This window comes from Macaca thibetana, chromosome 2, assembly GCF_024542745.1.
Source record: "Macaca thibetana thibetana isolate TM-01 chromosome 2, ASM2454274v1, whole genome shotgun sequence".
Lineage (NCBI taxonomy): Eukaryota > Metazoa > Chordata > Mammalia > Primates > Cercopithecidae > Macaca > Macaca thibetana.
In genome coordinates, this window is record NC_065579.1 from 151,865,841 (window position 1) to 151,889,354 (window position 23,514).

Sequence of the window (23,514 nt, forward strand, 5' to 3'; positions counted from 1 at the left end):
TTGTTTTAAGAGACAGGGTCTCACTATGTTGCCCAGGCATGTCTTGAACTTCTGGGCTCAAGTGATCCTCCCACCTCAGCCTCCTAAAGTGCTGAGATTACAGGCATGAGCCGTCACACCCAGCCTCCAGTTTCAAAATTTTTATATCTTCCCAGTGAATTGTTCCTTTTTGTCATTAGTGAGTGTCATTCTTTCTGCTGTATTCTCATTGCCCTAATGTCCATTTTGTCTTATATTAACATTTCTATGACCACTTGCCAAGTGCGGCAGATACTTCAAATAGATTGATTACTTACTCTAACATACTCTTTTTTTCCTTGCTAGGCGAATTTCAATTTTGTTTAGATACTAAGTAGCAAAGTGTTTAGGTAAAATAGATGTCCTTTAGACCCACACCTGACTGATGCTTGGACTAAGCCAGTTTTAGTAATCTAATTCCCTTCTAGTGGGATTGGTTTAGGGATGACCATGTGACCCAGTTCTAGGAAGAGATATAAAGGGAAGTCCATTGTCTGCTCCTGGGAAACACTTTCTTCCCCAATAAATACAGACATTTGAGAAGAAATCCTTTTTCTCCTTCTTTTTTTTTTTTTTTTTTTTTTTTTTTATGTTATCAGGTAGGATGTGACCAGCCATTTTGTAACCTTGAAGGCTAATCTCTCAGAAATTTACAAAGTGCCTGGATATTTGATGGCACCATTGAGCTTTAGAGCTTTAGAACCAACCTTAGAACCACCTACCTCAAGATTTCTTGCAACATGAGTCAACATACGGCCTTGTTATTTAAGCCTGTTTTAGTTAGGTATTCCATTGCCTATTGCCAAAAGCATTCTATCTGATACACCTGAAAAACTTTCATCCCTTTTCTGTCAAATTTTCTATGTCTTTAGTTTAGGTAAGTCTCTTGCTAACAGAATATGACTGGATTATTTTAAATCCAATCTGTCTTTTAATTGGCAAACATAAATTTCTGGATATTATAAATGACTGATATAGTTAGACTTATTCCCACCATTTTATTTGTGGGTTTTTAAATAAACTATCTTCTTCCTTGTTTATTTTTCTTCATTTCTTGTCACATATTAGATTGATAGTTTTTCTTTATTCCCTTTTTCGTTCTCTATTTTGATTGAATTTCTGTACCTATTCTTTTGCAGATTTTAGACCAAACAAAGTTTAAAGCTACTCAATACATCTTCTCAAATGACACAAAGACCTGAGAAAAACTTGCCCCCTATTTTGCTATCCTTTTGCTATTGTTAACTGTTTTTTAACACTCCAAAATTAGTCTTTTCAGAATTAGTCAATATTTATTTAGCAATATGTTTAACAATTAACAATTGTTCCAAAGCACTGTTTTTTCTTCCTCATTCAATCTTGTTTTTCCTAAAGTAGATACTTATTCTTTGCAGTTCTTTCTGTAAGAGCACATGAATGGTGAGCTTTCTTAATCTGTTGGTCTGAAAATGTCTTTAATTTTAATGATAATTTTTATTTTGAAATAATTTTGACCTCACAGAAAAGTTGCAAGACTAATATAGAGAGTTTTTTATTTCCTGAACAATTTGAAAGTAAATAGCTGACATAATACCCCATCACCCTGAGTATGTTAGAATAGGGCATGGCGAAATACGGCATGCTGCGTCAGAACGGCTATAAGAAGTAAAAAAAATAACAGATACTGGAGAGGTTACAGAGAAAAGGGAACACTTATACACTATTGGTGGGAGTGTAAATTAGTTCAACCATTGTGGAAAGCAGTGTGGTGATTCCTCAAAGACTCAACAGAACTACCATTTAACCCAGCAATCCCATTATTGGGGTATATCCCCAAAGGAATAGAAATCATTCTACCATAAAGACATATGCACGTATATGTTCATTGCAGCACTATTCACAATAGCAAAGATATGGAATTAACCTAAACGTCCATCAATGACAGATTGGATAAGGAAAATGTGGTACATATACACTATGGAATACTATGCAGCCATAAAAAGAGCAAGATCATGTCCTTTGCAGGAACATGGATGGAGCTGGAGGCCATTATCCTTAGCAAACTAATGCAGGAACAGAAAAGCAAATGCCGCATGTTCTCACTTAAAAGTGGAAGCTAAATGATGAGAACACATGGACACAAAGAGGGGAACAACAGACACTTGGGGCCTACTTGAGGGTGGAGGGTGGGAGGAGGGAGAGGATCAGAAAAAATATCTACTGGGTACTAGGCTTAGTACCTGGGTGACAAAATAGTCTGTACAAAAAATCTCTGTGACACGAGTTTGCCTACATAACAAACCTACACATGTATCCCTGAACCTAAAATAAAAGCAAAAAATATATATATGTATGTATATATATGTATGTATATATATGTGTGTGTGTGTATATATATGTATGTGTGTAAATATGTGTATATATATATGGCATGCTGGCGAAATCCAGCATACTACTTGTTTGTGTAAATAAAGTTTCATTACTTCCCTGCCTTGAGCCTGGAATCACTCATTATTCCAAAGAGTGCTGTGTTCATCTATTTTAAAGTGTTACTGTCTCAGGCTTTCTCAGTGGACAGTGCTAGGGAATACATGTGTACACACACAACTGCATTTTTTATTTTTCTCTCTCTCTTTACATCAATATATCTATATACATATAAAAATGATGAGTTTATACTGATACCTCCAGTTCCAAGCCAACACCACAAAGTTCATTCTTTTTTTTTTTCCTTTGCATATTTGTAACTCCTTTCTCCAATAGCGAGAAATCTGCCTTCCATTATCCTCAATATATTTACTTATTGGGTCAATCTCTTCTATATAACTGTGTTAGATTCTATATAACTGTGCAATATCCTGTGTTGGCTAGATACCAATCTCCTGTTGCTACCACCATATCCCCATGCAGCCACCCTCCTCACATTGCTCAGGCATTCCTGGAATTAACCCAACTTGATCATAATATTATATATAAATAATATTTATTATATTATAGATAAATAATATATATTATATTATAGATAAATAATATATTGTATGTAATATATTAATATATATTATATATATATAAATATGTAATAAACATCATGTTTATGAATAAACATACACAGGGAATAAATATTCCATGGGGAAGGCTGACATTTTAAAACATCTTTTAATGCCACTGAATGGAAGGCTGGTCCTTGGCTGGGAATAAGTGCCATCTGCTCAATCCATGTGTTTTCCACAGCCTAACCATTAGCACCTTGAAGAAAGCCGTAGCGTCCTTCCTCCTTGCAGTCTCAAATTCAGACTATTTGGATGTTCCATCTATCATCCGTCAAAAAGTACAATCTTGTGAGCCATTCCACATACAATCAGATAGTAGATATCTCAAAGCCCTTACATACAAAAAAAATTTGCTCTGAGGAAGAGATTTGGAAAATCTTTTCTGTTTCTAAAAGTCAGTCATAAGCCCGAATTAAAATAAACGAAATCCCTATCCTACTTATCAACTTCTTCCCTAAATCCCATAATTTGTTAGTCATTTAAAGGCATGAGCATGAAAGAAATTTCAGTATAAATGACTCCCTTTTTACAGTAGGCAATGTAGCTAACTTAAAACAATTTTTTTAAGTACAGCAGGAGGTAAGAACATTATTCCAGTTGTCTTTTCCTGCTTAATAATCCTCCCCCAAATTTAGTGGTATTATCCCTCAAGATTCTGGGGGTTTACTGGGCTAAACTAGGCAATTCTTTCTCAAGAAATGAGAAATTTGTAATCAGACTGTGGCTGAGGCTGGAGGCCTCTCAAAGGCTACTTACTCACACATCAGGTACCCAGCCTAGGATAACTCAAAAAACTGGGAGCTGGAACCTCTGGAGCTCCTCTGGTATCTCTTTCAATACGTGGGATCACCACATGGTTTCTCTAGCATGGTTTCTTCAGAGTAGGTGAACTTTCAACTTGGTGACTCAGCTCCTAAGACATGTTGAGAGAGAGCAAGAGAGAGACCAAAGCTTTATTACTTTTTATGACTTAGCCCTTAGAAATTATAGTTTCACTTCTCAAGCATTCTATTGATTAGAAGTGAGTCACAGCCTGAACAACATAGCTAGACACTGCCTAACAAAAATTATTTTTTAAATTAACTGAGCATGGTGGCATGCACCTGTAGTCCTAGCTACTCAAGAGGCTGAGGCAGGAGGATCACTTGAGCCCAGGAGTTCAAGGCTGCAGTGAGCTATGATCGTGCCATGGCACTCCAGAGAGAGACCTCTTCTCTTAAAAAAAGAAGTGAGTCACTAAGGCAAGTTCATAGTCAGGGAGAAGAGAAACAGATTCTATTTCCTCATTGGAGGGGTGTTTAAGAATTTGCATACATTTGCCTCTCGGTTCCAAGAAGATCAAATAGGAACAGCTCTGGTCTGCAGCTCCCAGCATGATCAACGCAGAAGATGGTGATTTCTGCATTTCCAACCCAGGTATCTGGTTCATCTCATTGGGACTGGTTGGACAGTGAGTGCAGCCCATGGAGGGTGAGCCAAAGCAGGGCAGGGCATTGTCTCACCCAGGAAGCACAAGGGGCCAGAGGATTTCCCTTTCCTAGGCAAGGGAAGCCATGACAGACTATACCTGAAAAATCAGGACACTTGCACCCAAATACTGTGCATTTCCAATGGTCTTAGCAAACGAAACACCAGGAGATTATATCCCACACCTGGTTCGGCGGGTCCCATGCCCATGGAGCCTTACTCACTACTAGTACAGCAGTCTGAGATCGATCCTCAAGGCAGCAGCCTGGCAGGGGGAGGGACGTCCACCATTGCTGAGGCTTGAGTTGGTAAACAAAGTGGCTGGGAAGCTCAAACTGGGCAGAGCCCATTGCAGCTCAACAAGGCCTGCTGCCTCTGTAGACCCCACCTCTGGGGCCAAGGCACAGCTGAAAAAAGGCAGCAAAAACTTTTGCAGACTTAAACGTCCCTGTCTGACAGCTCTGAAGAGAGCAGTGGTTCTCTCAGCACACTGTTTGAGCTCTGAGAATGGACAGACTGCCTCCTCAAGTGGGCCCCTGACTCCCATGTAGCCTAACTGAGAGACATCTCCCAGTAGGGGCCGACTGACACCTCATATAGGTGGATGCCCCTCTGGGACAAAGCTTCCAGAGGAAGGATCAGGCAGCAATATTTGCTATTCTGCAGTATTTGCTATTGTGCAATATTTGCTGTTTTGCAGTCTCTGCTGGTGATACCCAGGCAAACAGGGTCTGGAGTGGACCTCCAGCAAACTCCCACAGACCTGCAGCTGAGGGACATGACTGTTAGAAGGAAACCTAGCAAACAAAAAGGAATACCATCAACATCAACAAAAAGGACATCTACACCAAAACCCCATCTGTAGGTCACCAACATCAAAGAACAGAGGTAGATAAAACCACAAAGATGGGGAGAAACCAGAGCAGAAAAGCTGAAAATTCTAAAAATCAGAGCACCTGTTCTCCTAAAAAGGATTGCAGCTCCTCACCAGTAATGGAATAAAGCTGGATGGAGAGTAACTTTGACGATTTGATAGAAGTAGGCTACAGAAGTTCGTAATAAAAAAACTTTTCTGAGCTAAAGGAGCATGTTCTAATCCAGCATAAGGAAGCTAAAAACCTTGAAAAAAGTTTAAATGGATGGCTAACTAGAAGATCTTAAATGACCTGATGGAGCTGAAAAATATGGCACAAGAACTTCATGACCCATGCACAAACTTTAATAGCTGATTCGATCAAGTGGAAGAAAGGGCATCAGTGATTGAAGATCAAATTAATGAAATAAAGTGAGAAGCCAAGATTAGAGAAAAAACGAGTAAAAAGAAAGAAAGAAATCCTCCAAGAAATATGGGACTATGTGAAAAGACTAAATCTACATTTTATTGGTGTACTTGAAAGTGATGGGGAGAATGGAACTAAGTTGGAAAACACTCTGCAGGATATTATCCAGGAGAACTTCTCCAACCTAGCAAGACAGGCCAGCATTCAATTCAAGAAATACAGAGAACGCCACAAAGATGCTCCTTGAGAAGAGCAATCCCAAGACACATAATTGTCAGATTCACCAAGGTTGAAATGAAGGAAAAAATGTTAAGGGCAGCCAGAGACAAAGGTCGGGTTACCCACAAAGGGAAGCCCATCAGACTAACAGCGGATCTCTGCAGAAACTCTACAAGTCAGAAGAGAGTGGGGGCCAATATTCAACATTCTTAAAGAAGAGAATTTTCAACACAGAATTTCATATCCAGCCAAACTAAGCTTCATAAGTGAAGGAGAAATAAAATCCTTTACAGACAAGCAAATGCTGAGATTTTGTCACCACCAGACCTGCCTTACAAGAGCTCCTGAAGGAAGCACTAAACATGGAAAGAAACAACCGGTACCAGCCACTGCAAAAACATGCCAAATTGTAAAGACCATCGATGCTAGGAAGAAACTGCATCAATTAACGGGCAAAATAACCAGCTGACATTGTAATGACAGGATCAAATTCATACATAACCTTAATCGTAAATGGGCTAAATACCACAATTAAAAGACATAGACTGGCAAATCGGATAAAGAGTCAAGACCCATCAGTGTGCTGTATTCAGGAGACCCGACCCATCTCATGTGCAGAGACACACATAGGCTCAAAATAAAAGGATGGAGAAAGATTTACCAAGCAAAGGGAAAGCAAAAAAAGGCAGGAGTTGCAATCCTAGTCTCTGATAAAACAGACCTTAAACCAACAAAGATCAAAAGAGACAAAGAAGGTCATTACACAAAGCTAAAGGGATCAATTCAACAAGAAGAGCTAACTATCCTAAATATATATGCACCCAATACAGGAGCACCCAGATCCATAAAGCAAGTCCTTAGAGACCTACAAAGAGACTTAGACTCCCACACAATAATAATGAGAGAATTTAACACCCCATTGTCAATATTAGACAGATCAATGAGACAGAAGGTTAACAAGGATAGCCAAGACTTGAACTCAGCTCTGCACCAAGTGGACCTAATAGACATCTACAGAACTCTCCACCCCAAATCAACAGAATATACATTCTTCTCAGCACCACATTGCACTGATTCCAAAATTGACCACATAATTGGAAGTAAAGCACTCCTCAGCAAAGGTAAAACAACAGAAATCACAGCAAGCTGTCTCTCAGACCACAGTGCAATCAAATTAGAACTCAGGATTAAGAAACTCACTCAAAACTGCACAACTACATGGAAACTGAACAATCTGCTCCTGAATGACTACTGGGTAAATAATGAAATGAAGGCAGAAATAAAGATGTTCTTTGAAACCAATAAGAACAAAGACACAATGTACCAGAATCTTTGGGACACATTTAAAGTAGTGTGTAGTGGGAAATTTATAGCACTAAATGCCCACAAGAGAAAGCAAGAAAGATCTAAAATCGACACCCTAACATCACAATTAAAAGAACTAGAGAAGTAAGAGCAAACAAATTCAAAAGCTAGCAGAAGGCAAGAAGTAACTAAGATTAGAGCAGAACTAAAAGAGATAGAGACAAAAAAAAGCTTCAATACATCAATGAATTCAGGAGCTGGTTTTTTTAAATGATCAACAAAATTGATAGACCACTAGCAAGACTAATAAAGAAGAAAAGAGAGAAGAATCAAATACACACAATACAAAATGATAAATGGGATTATCACCACTGATCCCACAGAAATACAAGCTACCATCAAGGAACACTATAAACACCTCCACGCAGGCTGGGTACAGTGGCTCGTGCCTGTAATCCCAGCACTTTGGGAGTCCAAGGCGGGCAGATCACGAGGTCAGGAGATCAAGACCATCCTGGCTAACACAGTGAAACCATGTCTATACTAAAACTACAAAAAATTAGCCGGGCTTGGTGGCATGAGCCTGTAATGCCAGCTACTCGGGAGGCTGAGGGAGGAGAATTGCTTCAACTTGGGAGGCAGAGGTTGCAGTGAGCCGAGATTGTGCCACTGCACTCCAGCCTGGGAGACAGAGCAAGATTCTGTCTCAAAAACAAACAAACAAACAAAACACCTCTACACAAATAAACTAGGAAATCTAGAAGAAATGGATAAATTCCTGGACACATACACCCTCCCAAGACTAAACCAGGAAGAAGTTGAATCTCTGAGTAGACCAATAACAGGCTCTGAAATTGAGGCAATAATCAATAGTCTAGCAACCAAAAAAAGTCCAGGACCAGATGGATTCACAGCCCAATTCTACCAGAGGTATAAAGAGGAGCTGGTACCATTCCTTCGGAAACTATTCCAATCAAAAGAAAAAGAGGGAATCTTCCCTATCTCATTTTATGAGGCCAGCATCATCCTGATACCAAAGCCTGGCAGAGACACAACAGAAAAAAAGGAATTTTAGACCAATATCCCTGATGAACATCGATGTGAAAATCCTCAATAAAATACTGGCAAATCGAATCCAGCAGCACATCAAACAGCGTACCTACCACGATCAAGTGGGCTTCATCCTAGGATGCAAGGCTGGTTCAACATATGCAAATCAACAAACATAATCCATCACGTAAACAGAACCAATGACAAAAACCACATGATTATCTCAATGGATGCAGAAAAGGCCTTGACAAAATTCAACAGTGCTTTCATGCTAAAACCTCTCAATAAACTAGGTATTGATGGACCATATCTAAATATTATAAGAGCTGTATATGAAAAACCCACAGCCAATATCATACTGAATGGGCAAAACTAGAAACATTCCCTTTGAAAACTGGCATAAGACAGGGATGCCCTCTCTCACCACTCTTATTCAATGTAGTTTGGAAGTTCTGGCCAGGGCAATCGGGCAAGAGAAAGAAATAAGGAGTATTGAATTAGGAAAAGAGGAAGTCAAATTGTCCCTGTTTGCAGATGACATGATTGTATATTTAGAAAACCCCATCGTCTCAGCCCAAAATCTCCTTAAGCTGGTAAGCAACTTCAGCCAAGTCTCAGGATACAAAATCAGTGTGCAAAAATCACAAGTATTCCTATACACCAATAACAGACAAACAGAGAGCCAAATCATGAGTGAACTCCCACTCTCAATTGCTACAAAGAGAATAAAATACCTCAGAATCCACTGTACAAGGAATGTGAAGGACCTCTTCAAGGAGAACTACAAACCACTGCTCAATGAAATAAAAGAGGACACAAAGAAATGGAAGAATATTCCATGCTCATGGATAGGAGGAATCAATATCATAAAAATGGCCATACTGTCCAAGGTAAATTGTAGATTCAATGCCATTCCCATTAAGCTACCAATGACTTTCTTCACAGAAATGGAAAAAACTACTTTAAAGTTCATATGGAACCAAAAAAGAGCCCACATTGCCAAGACAATCCTAATCAAAAAGAACAAAGCTGGAGGCATCATGCTACATGACTTCAAACTGTACTACAAGGCTACAGTAATCAAAACAGCATGGTGCTGGTACCAAAACAGATATATAGACCAATGGAAAAGAACAGAGGCCTCAGAAATAACACCACACATCTACAACTATCTGATCTTTGACAAACCTGACAAAAACAAGAAATGGGGAAAGGATTCCCCATTTAATAAATGGCGCTGGGAAAACTGGCTAGCTGTATGTGGAAAGCTAAAACTGGATCCCTTCCTTACACTTTATACAAAAATTAATTCAAGATGGATTAAAGACTTAAATGTTAGACCTAAAACCATAAAAACTTTAGAAGAAAACCTAGACAATACCATTCAGGACATAGGCATGGGCAAGAACTTCATGACTAAAACACCAAAAGTAATGGCAACAAAAGCCAAAATAGATAAATGAGATCTAATTAAACTAAAGAGCTTCTGCACAGCAAGAGAAACTACCATCAGAGTGAACAGGCAACCTACAGAATGGGAGAAATTTTTGCAATCTACCCATCTGACAAAGGGCTAATATCCAGAATCTACAAAGAACTTAAACAAATTTACTAGAAAAAAAAATCAACTCCATCAAAAAGTGGGCAAAGGATATGAACAGACACTTCTCAAAAAATGACATTTATGCAGCCAACAGACACATGAAAAAATGCTCATTATCACTGGCCATCAGAGAAATACAAATCAAAACCACAATGATATACCATCTCACACCAGTTAGAATGGCAATCATTAAAAAGGCAAGAAACAACAGATGCTGGAGAGGATGTGGAGAAATAGGAATGCTTTTACACTGTTGATGGGAGTGTAAATTAGTTCAACCACTGTGGAAGACAGTGTGGCAATTCCTCAAGGATCTAGGACTAGAAATACCATTTGATCCAGTGATCCCATTACTGGGCATATACACAAAGCATTAAAAATCATGCTAGTATAAAGATACATGCACACAGATGTTTGTTGTGGCACTATTCAGAATAGCAAAAACTTGGAACCAACCAAAATGTCCATCAATGACAGACTGGATTAAGAAAATGTGGCACATATATACCATGGAATACTATGTGGCCATAAAAAAGGATGAGTTCATGTCCTTTGCAGGGACATGGGTGAAGTTGGAAACTGGGCAGACTGTCACAAGGACAGAAAACGAAACACCGCATGTTCTCACTCATAGGTGGGAATTGAACAATGAGAACACTTGGACACAAGGTGGGGAACATCACACATGGGGGCCTGTCGTGGGGTGGGGGGCAGGGGGAGGGATAGCATTAGGAGAAATACCTAATGTAAACGATGAGTTAATGGGTTCAGCAAACCAACATGGCACATGTATACATATGTAACAAACCTGCATGTTGTGCACATGTATCTTAGAACTTAAAGTATAATAATAATAATAATTTGTAGACATTTTTCTTTTCTTTTCATTTTTTTTTTTTTTGAGACAGGGTCTCACTTTCTTACCCAGGCTGGAGTGCAGTGACTCAATCATGGCTCACTGCAGCCGCTACCTCCTGTGCCCAAGTAATCCTCCCATCTCAGCAACCTGAGTAGCTGAGATTATAGGCACATGCCAGCACACTTAGTTAATTTTTAAATTTTTTATAGAGATGGAGTCTTGCTGTGTTGCCAGGCTGGTCTTGAACTCCTGGGCTCAAGTGATCCTCCTGCTTCAGTGCAGACATATTTTAAACCACACATACTCCAATCTTTTCCTTTGGATTTGAAAAGTGATTGAGCTTCCTTTGTTTCTCGGCAGGTGTTGCATCCTGGCCAAGTGATCTGGGTTTCCATACATATTCTAGAAAACAGTAGTTAATTACAAGAGCTAACATTTACGGAGGGTTTGCTAAATGTCAATCATTATTCTAAGTCCCTAAGTTCTCTATCCTCTTTGAACTGTATTTCACTTGATATCTGAATAAAACGTCCGAAATCCCCATTCAGTGCACTGTGGAAAGGCCCAGAGCTCTCTGCAGTATCTGTTTTCAGGGGCCTCCATTTTTCCAGAGAAAGTCCACAACTAAATATTCTCTGTGACTCCTGCCTCTGTGGTCCTGTTTTCAAGCTGCTTCTACTCTAGAAATACTACCTCATTTCTTACCCCAAATCCTCACTAACATACTTAGTGAAGATTAATTACATCTCAATGTAGAAATCAACTCCCAGGTCAAAGTTCACACATAATTATTTCTAGGAATTAATTTATCAAGCAATTCCTGCCCAAACCATTTAACAGTTAACATGGAGAGGTCCTCCCTGACTCCCCAACTTGAGATCAGAAGTCACAAGTTGGTGACCACCAAACAAACCTGCCCTGAGACCTGCTTTTGAAAAATTCAAATTAGATGCTAACATTTTAAAAATGTGAGTCTTCATATAAAACCTCAGATTTACAGCTTATTTGCAGAAAAACAAACAAAAAGTCAGATGATTTGCCATCAGATGCAACCAAGGGTCTGGGCTCCATCCAGTTCACTAAAATTTCCATTTGGCTCACTTTGCTCATTGGCATCCCAGCCCCTCTAGACATTTGGGTTTGCAACCCCTTGCCCTAAGATCCACCTCTTCTGATCACCCCCTTCCCCATGTTCCCAGGCCCCTACTGCTTCTCTTTAAGCCACCTATACAAACTCAAAATCCCTCACTTTATTATACTAAATAATTTAACTTTCTTTAATTATCTTGCATACACATCTAGTTATCTAGCCCAGGTTTGACTGCAAACTTTTCCTTTAAAGAGCTAGAGAGTAAATAGTTTAGGTTATGTAGGCCATATGGTCTCTGTTGCAACTACTCAATTCCGCCATCCTAGACCAGAAGCAGCTGTTACGGAAATATAATTAAAAACTAAATCTCCTGCTGACCCGGAAAACCTCTCCACAAGGCAGAAGAGAAAAAAAAAAAATAGTTATCAAATAAGCATTAAACCAGAATGTGATGCTTATCACAGGCAGTCCACTAAAAAGATTTCAAAGATAGAAAGAAATCTCACCTTTTTACATAGTCCAGTAGATACACACATGTTCTCAATTGATAACTAGCTTCAAGTGAGAGGACTTGACAATACCATTTGTCACACATAGGTCATCCTAAACTACCCAGTAATTGAGATGGCCATCTGTGTTAGTTAATTGTCTTCATCTGAAGAAATAATAAAATTTCTCGTATTTCTATGACAAGTAGGTAGTTATGATTTGGAGCCAGATGCCAGCTGAAGTCAGGCTACTGCCCTCCTGTGGAAACTGGGAGATGGGGCACCATCTTCCTTGATTACATTTCAATGAGATGGCTCCCAGGTCTTTGAGAAAACATTCCTGGGTTGTAAAACTGGCAAGAGGCTAAAAAAAAAAAAAAAAAAAAAAAGCCTTCAAAAGAGATTCTGATACATCTCAAAAGGGCAGAGAGAAAATTAACAATGACAAATTTTCAAAAATAAAAATGGGAGGAGAGTTTCCTTTCCTCTTGTGCACCTGAGAGAATTAGATTTTTAATTTTTGATTCATAGTCACCCATATGCAGCCATAGAATGTACATAAACAAGTGAGTATGGCTATATTTCAGTACAACTCTGTTATGGACACAGAAATTAAATTTCTTTTTCTTTTCTTTTCTTTTTCTTTTCTTTCCTTTTTTTTTTTTGAGACAGAGTCTCAGTCTGTCACCCAGGCTGGAGTGCAGTGGCACCATCTCTGCTCACTGCAACCTCCGCCTCCCGGGTTCAAGCAATTCTCCTGTCTCAGCCTCCCAAGTAGCTGGGATCACAAGCTCATGCTACCACAACCAGCTAATTTTTACATTTTAAATAGAGATGGGGTTTTTGCCATGTTGGCCAGGCTGGTCTCATACTCCTGAATTCAGGTGATTTGCCTGCCTCAGCCTCCCAAAGTGCTGGGATTACAGGCGTGAGCCACCACACCCGGCCTGGCCTTTTATCTTTCTATCAAAATATAGATTCAACGAAGTTCCCGTAACTAAATAGAAACACTGTCATCTGTCCATCTGTGCAGTTTAGGAAGGCAGCAAAAAACTGTTTTTATAAGCCAATTCAATGTCCTGCAAAGACAATCTCATCATAGCAATATTAAAGTTTTTTAAAAATCTAATTTTTTTTAAGATCAGATTTTTTTGGAGAAAACAAAAAACTCACAACCCAAAGGATGGGATTTTACATCTCTGGACATCTCCCATATAATAAGTCTAAGATTACAAATCATTTTCAAATTTTACATGTATTCAGGAGCGGGACATTAATCAATCCCCATTTCTATTTTAACAGGGGGGCAAGGTAGAGGAGAGGGAAAAACAGTTTGGTATCTATTTGGAGGGAGAGTAGACATGAAGGGGGCAAAGCCTAGCTTCTCATTATCTACAATCAATGGGTTTTTTTTCTTAAAAAAAAAAAACTTCCAATCTTCAGTATCTCTTTAAAAGCTCACTTCAAAGCTACTAGCCAGTCCACCCTAATTATTTAAATTCATTTGGTACATACCTTTGTCCACCGAGTAAATTATATTCATTATGCCCGCTGCTGCAGCACGTATAAACCAACACCCCTGCATGGCTGAACAGGGCCTAATCTAGGACTGATAGGAGAAGTGCTTGCAAACCAAGATCAAGCTGTTATTTCTCTGTTAATATTGTCTACCAGGCTGATCCCTACAAAAATGCACATAAAAGCAGGCAAATTTAGCTACTGTGTTGCAAGAGAAACCAGGACCTTGTTAAATAGTTCTCTCCATTACCATTTATTCTCTCAAGGAGAGCTTAAAAAAAAAGGAAAAGAAAAAGAAAAAACAACCCATTGGTCTGGCCACCTCATAAATCCAACAAGCATGGGTGTGGCATTTGAGTGGAGAAGGAAACTTGGAGGAAAACAAAACCATCAAGGTTGTAAGAAAGGCTCCCAATTTAACTGTCCCTGTCCCTATTTATCCACCTTTATTCACCACCCAAGACCATCCATTACCCTAGAGCACTCTGATCTACGAAAGGGGTCAAAGCATCAGGAGCAGGCAAGGCGTGAGAACCAAAAGGCATCAAGAAACCGATTTGCTTGAGAAAAGCAGCAGTTCTTCCTTTCACAGCTCTCCATGGCTGAGAGAGAAAATGCCCAAGAGATCATCTGTGTGACTTAGAGACTGCTTTTTGGAGGTTAAGAGCAGCATGAAGAGCTTAAGATGACAAGAGTCTAAATTTTTAAAGTTTCAACGTTTCAACAGAATGTGGATATAGTCGAACTTTCAAAAAGGACAGTGTTTAGAAAGGGTAAAACCAGGACACACAAAACATTGGGAATTATCATGACCCCCAAGTGCTTCCAGCTCCAGGAAATAACCATTCTTTTGTTTGCTGGAGGTCACACAATTTTCCCCTATTACCTGATGCAAAATGACTCATTACCTCCCAAAAGCTTCTTTTCAAACCATGATTTTCCCATTTATTTTGGTCCAATGCAGTCCTATTCTTCATGGCCTATAGACTCACTCCCAACTACCCCCCTGGGAGGTAAAAAAAATGAAAGCATTCCCCCTAGACTGGCCCCCAAAACTCAGAATTAAATAACAGGAGGGGTTGGCAGCCTCCTGAAGACTAAAACAACTTGAGGCTAAACCTACCTTTCCAAGAGTGAAAAATTTATTCAGATAATGTTTGAGAATTCATATATGCCACAATAGGATAAAACTAAAAAGCAGAAATCTCACACTTTTCCTTATACCTCCTTCCCCTACCAACCAGATTCCAGACCTTATATCACTGTCATTACCATTTCTGCTAAATGGAGGCCCCTAGGCACTAATCACACTAGCAACTGCATGGTGACATAACGCACCACAACTTTTCCACTAAAAAGCTGTAGTCTCTTTCTCTGGCTATATTGGCGATTCTCCAGTTACTTCAATACTTTAAAGGCTGCAGCAGCATGCAAAATAATTTCATTAAAAAAAAAAAAAAGGTAAGAAAAGTCTCCAGGAGATGGTGAGTTTTATTTTATCTTGTTTGGATAGAGGTTTGATTTGCTCTCGAATGTTCCAGGGTGGAGAGAAACTAGGAGAAAGCACAGGATGTCAAGGTCTACTGGGCGTAATCTTCTCCTTTGTTTTCATCTTCACCAGAAACAGAGACAGCAGCATACTTGGCTGCAGAACTGAACTTGGAAGCTGGATTTTCCTCCGGTTTCTTTGGCTCAGGTGTAGATCTGGAGTCTTGATCCTTTTTGCCATCTTTCCCATCTGACTCCTTCCAGTGGTCTTTGTTCCCTCCATTTCCTGGACTACAGTTAGAGTTCCCAGTTTGGCCTTTTGGGACATTCATCCCATCCACTTTACTTTCATCTTTCCTTGCTGGTCCTTCCTCAGATTATTGAGCTGGAGCTACTTTCCCCCACCACCTGTAGGGGATTGCTGCTCTGTGTCTGAGCTCTGAAATGGAGCAGGAGAGTTAGAACTTTGCTTCACCGAAGCATTCTCCTTTGGTGGAGGGGCTGGCATTACCTTTGGGTCAGGTAGGATCAGGTTTGGGAGGTTTAGAAGTTGGAGAGTGACAATCTTCCTTCTTATTGAGTGTTGCGTTTTCTAGAGACTTCTCACTCTCTCTCCTTCGTGCATTTCTGCTGGGTGTGGCGGAAGTCCCAGTCTGCGATGACTCACTTCCTGTCCGCGACCATTCCCGTTCCTGAGTTTCTTCACTTCACCAGCTTGGGTGTCTCTCCCGAGGCCATCGTTCTAGTTATGGCTCATCCAGTTGACGCTGCAACTTCTCTTGTTTCTTCTGTAGCAGTTCTTCTACTTCTTTCTCTAGCAGCTGTGTCAACGGGCTTTCCCCCTCCAAAGGTAGAAGCAGCTCGACTGGACTGGGAGGTACTAGCAGAGGAATCATCTTCCTTAGGAGTACTCCGAAGCTTTAGATTCAGTTTGGGTCTTTGGGAGGGACCTCTATCATCACTCATATAATCATCCTGAGAGTAATCATCTCTGGGGCTCCACAACCGATCATCGCATCTGTTGCATCGGTCTTCAGAGCGGTCCCTGCCTCCTCTGTAGTCGTTATCCCTGCGGTACCCACTGCCAAACGCTCTTCTGCCAGTGCCTATCTGGGAATCATAGCCTCTATCAAAGTCTCTGCTGCCTGGGTCATCATAGCGATCCTGGCCGCCATATCGATCTCATATCCCAGTGTGGGTCATCCTGATACCCATCCCGATACCCATCGCGATACCGGTCTGAATCATACCGATCTCGATACTTGTCTCCAAAGCAATCATCACCTCTTCTGGGCGAGTAGTCATCAAAGCTGTCTGTAGCAAGACCAGCCCTCCACTCTCTAACTGTTTTGTCAAAATTACGATTTCTCTCATGGCCAAAAGAAAGATCGTCCCTGTCTTTATTCTGTGCTTGATCAGCAACGTCCACTTGAAATCTCCTGTTACCTAGAGATTCTTTATTGAGACTCAGGGCACTGAACAGGGAATCCCGGTCCTCAAATTCAGCATAACCAAAACCTTTCAACCTCTCTGGATTGCTGGGTTCACGTGGTAAACGCACTGCACTGGTATTTAATCCTTTAAAGAATTCCTTAATTGACTCTTCTGTCACGTCATAGGGTAGGTTCCCTAGAAAAGCAGTGTAGGTTGGCGATTTGGGAAGACGGCTCCGGTCGATAATGGGTTCCCTAGCAGCCCATGGAGCAGTGGGAAGGATGGAACGGTCAGTTGGGGGCGCTCTATACACATCGTCATCATTACTGTGCCAAGTTGTTGAAACATCTCCTTCCAGGTCACCCGTTTCATTAGCCCAGCTGACTGGTTTGGAAACAGCTCCTTCCTCCACCAGTCCCCCATCCTCAGTCAGAAAGTCTGTTAGGGAGATAGTCTTCCCCTTCTTATTCTTCTTTTTTGCTGAGGCCGCCATGTTGGGAAAAGGAAAGAGAAGGCAAAGGGAAATCTAATGTTTTAACAACTTGACAGAATAATTCACTACAATAGTCTGTTGATCTTAACCCAGCTAGAAACATTTCCTAGGTGTGTCATTTTCTCACTTTGCTCATGTATATTCATGGTTCTGTTATAGTCATAATGGGTGTATATGTTCAATTTGGTATTCTTCCTTTTATGTAACATGATTTATCCAAATATTTTCTATTTCCTATAGCATATTCATCGTTTTCAGTATATCACTAGAGTATGTCATTTTGATATGCCATAGTGAGTTTCTTTCTATATATCTGTATTGTTGGGCTCTTAGCTTTATTCCAATGTTTTATCATCATAAAATAAACATTATATATACATATACTTTTTATTAAACATTATTTCCTCAGGATAAATTCTATTACTTGGTCAGGGGTTAGGCATATTTATGATTCTTTCAATAAAGTACCATTTTGCCCTTCAGGAAGATTGAATCAATTTACACCGCTATCATTAATGCATGAGCATATCTGCTTCCCGAAGCTTTGCAGGCTTTGGCTTTTATAACTTTTTAAAAGTTTTTCTAAATTTTTTTAAGGCACAAAATGAAACTTCACAGTAGGTTTAATTTGCAGTTATTTTACCAACAAGGTTGAATAGTTTTGAAATTATGTTTTACCGACAGTGTTTCTTGTTGTATGAACTGTTTTTTAATCATTTGTTTCATAGACAGTTGGTATTTTACCTATTTATATGCACTCTTCATACTTTTTAGTTATTGAACTTTTGTCTTCATGTGCAAATCTTTTCTCCAGCCTTCTGAATTTTTAAATTTCAGCTTTATTGGTATTCATTCCATCAAAGATAAAGCTATCTAAGTAATGAACCTGTCCATCTTTTTTTTCATTCATATTCCATCAACAGTCAAAAAGTGATTTCCCCTAGTACTAGTCTTTTATATGTGTGTATTTGTTTTTATTTTAAAATTGTTTAACTCCCAATCTACTTGGATTTTTTTTTTTTTCAGAGTGTAGTGGAAAGTGTGGGTCTTTTAAATATTCTCATTATTGATATTCCTGTATACCAAGTGTTTCAAATTTGTTACCAGAACGTTAAATGTCTGCTAGGACAAATTCTTCTTATCACTCTTTTTGAATCTGAAATACTTTTTGATGTTCTTGCTCATTTATTTTTTTCCACATACAATAAAAATTATATTAATTTTATAAAGCATCTTGTTTCTAATTGGTGAGTGGTCACCTGAATCCTCTATGCACTGTGGTGAGTTGAGGCTGAGTTGCATCCTTGGTAAGGTTCAGCCTGCATTAATTTTACTCCTGCTTCTTCAAGATTTTCAGCAGAAATCCTGGTGCATTCTCCATGCTCTTCCACCTGGTGGGTCCAGAATTCTAATCTTTGTCTTCACAAGACTGCTGAAGGCTCTGTTCTGCTTCAGAGGTTTTCTGTTTCTCTTTTTATACTCCAGCCTCGTGCATCCCTGTAATTTCACAGATGTTCTGTGGAGACATTCTAAATCTCCTCCCATATCCCTCCTGGCCTCTGCCTCCCAGCAGTGGTCTTCCATGGGTGCAAGGCCTGGAGTTATCAGTCTCCTGACCAAGCGCAGAATCAGCAAATGACCCCTGGGCAGTGGCTGCAGAACTCAGCTCTCCCTAGCTGTGATTCTCCCTCTCTGGAGTTTTAGCTCCTTCAGTTCTTGCTAACTCAGAAGCCCTTTTCTACCTTAAAATAGATGGCTCCTCTATTTTGTTCTAATTTTCTGCTTATTTTATATGGGAACACACTCTGTCGCTAGCTAATTCATCGCACTTGGAAACATAGGTTTATTTCACCTTAAACATTTTTCTCATACCTTCTTATATTTTAAAACAAAAAAATCTTATTTCTGTTTGACATATTCCTCAGGAAAGCCTATCCTGACTTCTCAGGCTCAGTTAAGTAGTACATTTTATAGCACTCTCTACTTCTTTTTAAACATTTATTGCAATTTTAATTACTTAATTCTGTAATTTATTTTTTAATTATTTTATTTTATTTTATTTTATTTCTTTTATTTTATTTGACGGAGTCTTGCTCTGTCACCCAGGCTGGAGTGCAGTGATGTGATCTCGGTTCATTGCAACCTCCGCCTCCCAGGTTCAAGCAATTCTCATGCCTCAGCCTCCTGAGTAGCTGAGATTACAGGCATCCACCACCACGCCTGGGAATTTTTTGTGTTTTTCATAGAGATGGGGTTTCACCATGTTGACCAGGCTGGTCTCGAACTCCTGACCTCAAGTGATCCGCCCACCTCAGCCTCTCAAAGTGTTGGGATTACAGGCATAAACCACTGCACCTGGCCTGTAATTTATTTATTTATTTTTAGAGACGTTGTCTCACTCTATTGCCCAGGCTGGAGTGCAGTGGTGCAATCGCGGCTCACTGCAGCCTTGCTCAACCTCCTGAGCTCAAGGAATCCTCCCACCTCAGCCTCCTAAGTAGCTGGGACTACAGGCATGTGCCACCAAGCCCAGGTAATTTTTGTATTTTTTGTAGAGACAGTGTTCTGCCACGTTGCCTAGGCTGGTCTCGAACTCCTGGGCTCAAGTGATCCACCTGCCTCACTCCTTCTAAAGTGCTGGGATTACAGGTGTGAACCCCTATGCCCAGCCTGTAATTTATTTATATAATGTCAACACATCCTGTTGATTCTGTTTCTCTAGAGAACCCTGACCAATAACATTATTTAGTATCAGGCCAAGTTAAAGGGTTTTTTTGTTTTGTTTTAAATTTTATTATACTTTAAGTTCTAGGGTACATGTGCACAGCGTGCAGGTTTGATATATAGGTATACATGTTCCATGTTGGTTTGCTGCACCCATCAACTCATCATTTACATTAGGTATTTCTCCTAATGCTATCTCTTCCCCAGCCTCCCACCACCTGACAGGCCCTGGTGTGTGATGTTCCCCACCCTGTGTCCAAGTGTTCTCATTGTTCAGTTGCCACCTATGAGTGGGAACATACTGTATTTGGTTTTCTGTCCTTGTGATAGTTTGCTCAGAATGATGGTTTCCAGTTTCATCCATGTCCCTGCAAAGAACATGAACTCATCCTTCTTATGGCTGCATAGTACTCCATGGTGTATATGTGCCACATTTTCTTAATCCAGTCTATCACTGAGGGACATTTCGGTTGGTTCCAAGTCTTTGCTATTGTGAATAGTGCCACAATAAACATACATGTGCATGTATCCTTAGAGTAGCATGATTTATAATCCTTTGGGTACATACCCAGTAAAGGGATCACTGGGTCAAATGGTATTTCTAGTTCTAGATCCTTGAGGAATCGCCATACTGTCTTCCACAAAGGTTAAACTAATTTACACTCCCACCAACAGTGTGAAAGCATTCCTGTTTCTCCACATCCTCTCCAGCATCTGTTGTTTCCTGCCTTTTTAATAACCACTATTCTAACTGGCATGAGATGGTATCTCGTTTTGGTTTTTATTTGTATTTCTCTGATGACCAGTGATGATCAGCATTATTTCATGTGTCTGTTGGCTGCCTAAATGTCTTCTTTTGAGAAGTGTCTGTTCATATCCTTTGCCCACTTTTTGATGTTTTTTTATTTTTATTTTTCTGGTAAATTTGTTTGTAGATTTTGGATATTAGCCCTTTGTCAGATGGGTAGATTGCAAAAATTTTCTCCCATTCTGGAAGTTGCCTGTTAACTCTGATGTTAGTTTCTTTTGCTGTGCAGAAGCTCTTTAGTTTAATTAGACCCCATTTATCTATTTTGGCTTTTGTTGCCATTACTTTTGGTGTTTTAGACATGAAGTCCTTGCCCATGCCTATGACCTAAATGGTATGCCTAGGTTTTCTTCTAGGGTTTTTATGGTTTTAGGTCTAACATTTAAGTATTTAAACCATCTCGAATTAATTTTTGTATAAGGTGTAAGGAAGGGATCCAGTTTCAGCTTTCTACATATGGCTAGACAGTTTTCCCAGCACCATTTATTAAGTAGGGAATCCTTTCCCCATTCCTTGTTTTTATCGGGTTTGTCAAAGATCAGATAGTTGTAGATGTGTGGTGTTATTTCTGAGGCCTCTGTTCTGTTCCATTGGTCTATATATCTGTTTTGATACCAGTACCATGCTGTTTTGGTTACTGTAGCCTTGTAGTATAGTTTGAAGTCAGGTAGTGTGATGCCTCCAGCTTTGTTCTTTTTGATTAGGACTGTCTTGGCAATGTGGGCTCTTTTTTGGGTCCATATGAACTTTAAAGTAGCTTTTTGAATTCTGTGAAGAAAGTCATTGGTAGCTTAATGGGGATGGCATTGAATCTATAACTTACCTTGGACAGTATGGTCATTTTTATGACATTGATTCCTCCTATCCATGAGCATGGAATATTCTTCCATTTCTTTGTGTCCTCTTTTATTTCATTGAGCAGTGGTTTGTAGTTCTCCTTGAAGAGGTCCTTCACATTCCTTGTACAGTGGATTCTGAGGTATTTTATTCTCTTTGCAGCAATTGAGAGTGGGAGGTCACTCATGATTTGACTCTTTGTCTGTTATTGGTATATAGGAATGCTTGTGATTTTTGCACACTGATTTTGTATCCTGAGACTTAGCTCAAGTTGCTTACCAGCTTAAGAAGATTTTGGGCTGAGACGATGGGGTTCCCTAAATATACAATCATGTCATCTGCAAACAGGGACGATTTGACTTCCTCTTTTCCTAATTGAATACCCTTTATTTCTTTCTCTTGTCTGATTGCCCTGGCCAGAACTTCCAACACTATGTTGAATAGGAGTGGTGAGAGAGGGCATCCCTGTCTTATGCCAGTTTTCAAAGGGAATGTTTCCAGTTTTTGCCCATTCAGTATGATATTGGCTGTGGATTTTTCATATACAGGTCTTACAATATTTAGATATGTTCCATCATATCTAAACATAGTTTGTTTAGAGGTTATAGCATGAAGCGTGGTTGAATTTTGTCAAGGCCTTTTCTGCATCTATTGAGATAATCACGTGGTTTTTGTCATTGGTTCTGTTTACGTGATGGATTATGTTTATTGATTTGCATGTGTTGAACCAGCCTTGCATCCCAGGGATGAAGCCCACTTGATCGAGGTAGATATGCTGTTTGATGTGCTGCTGGATTCGGTTTGCCAGTATTTTATTGAGGATTTTCGCATCGATGTTCATCAGGGATATTGGTCTAAAATTCCTTTTTTTCTGTTGTGTCTCTGCCAGGCTTTGGTATCAGGATGATGCTGGCCTCATAAAATGAGTTAGGGAGGATTCCCTCTTTTTCTTTATTTATTTATTTATTTTTTTTTGAGACGGAGTCTCGCTCTGTCGCCCGGGCTGGAGTGCAGTGGCGCGATCTCGGCTCACTGCAAGCTCCGTCTCCCGGGTTCACGCCATTCTCCTGCCTCAGCCTCCCGAGTAGCTGGGACTACAGGCGCCCACAACCGCGCCCGGCTAATTTTTTGTATTTTTAGTAGAGACGGGGTTTCACCGTGGTCTCGATCTCCTGACCTTGTGATCCGCCCGCCTCGGCCTCCCAAAGTGCTGGGATTACAGGCGTGAGCCACCGCGCCCGGCTCCTCTTTTTCTTTTGACTGGAATAGTTTCAGAAGGAATGGTACCAGCTCCTCTTTGTACCTCTGGTAGAATTGGGCTGTGAATCCATCTGGTCCTGGACTTTTTTGGTTGCTAGGCTATTGATTATTGCCTCAATTTCAGAGCCTGTTATTGGTCTACTCAGAGATTCAACTTCTTCCTGGTTTAGTCTTGGGAGGGTGTATGTGTCCAGGAATTTATCCATTTCTTCTAGATTTCCTAGTTTATTTGTGTAGAGGTGTTTTGTTTGTTTGTTTGTTTGTTTTTGAGACAGAGTCTTGCTCTGTCTCCCAGGCTGGAGTGCAGTGGTACAATCTCGGCTCACTGCAACCTCTGCCTCCCAGGTTCAAGCAATTCTCCTCCCTCAGCCTCCCGAGTAGCTGGCACTACAGGCTCATGCCACCAAACCCGGCTAATTTTTTGTATTTTTAGTACAGACCTGGCTTCACCATGTTAGCCAGGATGGTTTTGATCTCCTGACTTTGTGATCCGCCTGCCTCCGACTTCCAAAGTGCTGGGATTACAGGCATAAGCCACCATACC

The 23,514-nt window shown here is 40.1% G+C and overlaps 2 protein-coding genes and 1 pseudogene across 2 annotated transcripts in view; 2 read left to right on the forward strand and 1 right to left on the reverse strand.

Moving 5' to 3' along the window:
- The window catches only part of KPNA1 (karyopherin subunit alpha 1), a 335,799-nt gene that overhangs the window by 91,457 nt on the left and 220,828 nt on the right, over positions 1-23,514 (forward strand). The gene's annotated exons all lie outside the window — the stretch shown is intronic.
- MIX23 (mitochondrial matrix import factor 23) overlaps positions 4,787-23,514 on the forward strand; it is a 304,832-nt gene continuing 286,104 nt past the window's right edge. Inside the window, exon 1 of the mRNA XM_050781867.1 lies at positions 4,787-4,790. The gene's annotated coding sequence lies outside the window, so the exon portion shown is untranslated. The remainder of the gene's footprint in view (positions 4,791-23,514) is intronic.
- LOC126949210 (eukaryotic translation initiation factor 4B-like) lies at positions 15,195-17,346 on the reverse strand (annotated as a pseudogene).